The sequence below is a fragment of the Mus pahari genome, chromosome 5, assembly GCF_900095145.1.
Source record: "Mus pahari chromosome 5, PAHARI_EIJ_v1.1, whole genome shotgun sequence".
In the NCBI taxonomy this organism is placed as follows: domain Eukaryota; kingdom Metazoa; phylum Chordata; class Mammalia; order Rodentia; family Muridae; genus Mus; species Mus pahari.
In genome coordinates, this window is record NC_034594.1 from 111,235,729 (window position 1) to 111,237,798 (window position 2,070).

Below are 2,070 nucleotides of genomic sequence, written 5' to 3' on the forward strand. Positions count from 1 at the left end.
GTCTCAAAAAAACCAAAAAACAAAACAAAACAAAACAAACAAACAAATAAACAAACAAAAAAAGCGGGGCGTGGTGGCGCACACCTTTAATCCCAGCACTCGGGAGGCAGAGGCAGGCAGATTTCTGAGTTTGAGGCCAGCCAGAGTTCCAGGACAGCCAGAGCTATACAGAGAAACCCTGTCTTAAAAAACCGGAAAAACAAAACAAAACAAAACAAAACACCCATAAAAAACAAAAAATAAAAAACAAAAAACAAAAAACAAAAAAAGAGGTGGAAAGCATGGACAGTTGTGCACTCAGAAGCCTAGCCCACCCTGCAGATCAACTTTACATACAGCCAAAGCTACTCAGAGAAACCTTCTTGGAAAACCATGAGCCATGTAGTTGGTAAGAGAAAAATCAGATTTTTCTAGAAACACACACACACACACACACACACAGACACACACAGACTCCTTTTCTTCTTTCTTTCTTTCTTTCTTTCTTTCTTTCTTTCTTTCTTTCTTTCTTTCTTTCTTTCTTTCTTTCTTTCTTTCTTTCATGTTTGCATCTTTTCTTTCTTCTTTCCTTCCTTCTTTTCTTCCTCCTCTCCCTCCTCCTTCCCCTCTTCTCTTCCTCCTCCTTCTAGGTGGTCTCATGTATCCCAGGCTAGCTTAGATTTACTATGTAGCCAAGGATGATCTTGAACTCCTTATTCTTCTGACTCCCCACTTCTCCAGTGCTGGGATTCAGGCATCTGCCACCATGGATTCTTTTAGCCAATAGAATATGATGCCTGTTACATTTTTGGACAAAACAGTCATCAGTGCCAGGCTCCCTAGCACTCTATCTTCCTTCCATGTTAACCAAAGTGGCCAGGACTCTGGGTGAGGCAGTTAGAAAGTGTGGCAGCAACATACAATCTATGGCTTTGCTGAGTTGGGCCACAGTACTTTAGTTCCCTATGCAGAGACATGGGTGGGGTCCGAGTGGTTCCTGGGATCACTGCCCAGCATCAGCGCTGGGGTGAGCTCCTATACTATATACTTTCTTTAGCATGAGTGTAGAATGTCCTCTAGAACCATGTGTAATGGCAGAAAGGCCTTTATTTCAGGGAAGAGAATTTGCTTTATTTGACCACACCCTCAGGAAAGAATTAATCTTGGCTCTGTTGAGTGGGCTTGGCTCGTAGGAATGGAATTGTTTCTGACTGATTTTTGGTTCTGGGTTTTTGAGTTAAGATATTAGACTATAGCCAAGGGTAGAAGGATGGCTATAGTGTAGCCTTATTGTGGGATCAAATTCATAGTGATGCTCTGGTCTCTACCTCTACGTGCTGAATCATAGACATAAGCAATTAAGCCTGGCGTCACCTCTTTTTCCTGCATAAGTCTTAGTTCATCAGACAGTTCCTATCAGTGACATCAAGTGGTGTCTTTACACTCTCCCATTCAGATAGTCATATTTGTGCCTGGGGTTGGCGGTTGAGGAGGAACCTTGGAGGAGCCTGTTATTTGGAGGTTTTTACACTTGGGTTGTAAAGCTTGGGACCCTGGTACCTCCAGATTACAGTGAGCCAGCTCTAACTGAAATTCTGTTATTTACGGTCACAGAACAGCATTCAGCAGAGCTTTGCTCTTTAGTTCCATCAGGAATACCCCTTTTTAAACTGCCCCTATGGCCGTGCCAGGATGTTCTTTCAGGACAGCATGTGTGTTCATTAGAGAGGTTTCCAATTCAAACTGTTTCTAGCAACCTTATCTTGGGGGACTAATTAGGACCATTCAGGAAGAGGGTGAGGACTGAAGATAAAAGTTTGTGATACTTTTCATCCATCCATCCATCCATCCATCCATTCATTTTTTTGATGAGTGCTTACTCTAAGTTAGTTTCCAGATGCTCAAGTAAGGAAGTTGTAAAAAAATGATTTTCTAGGGATTTCCTCAGTAAAGCATGAGTCTCAGTCAAATGGACAGGCGGTTAGTCAGCAACAAGAGGTCACTCGAAGTGGAATGCTGCCGGGCGTGGTGGCGCACGCCTTTAATCCCAGCACTCAGGAGGCAGAGGCAGGCAGATTTCTGAGTTCGAGG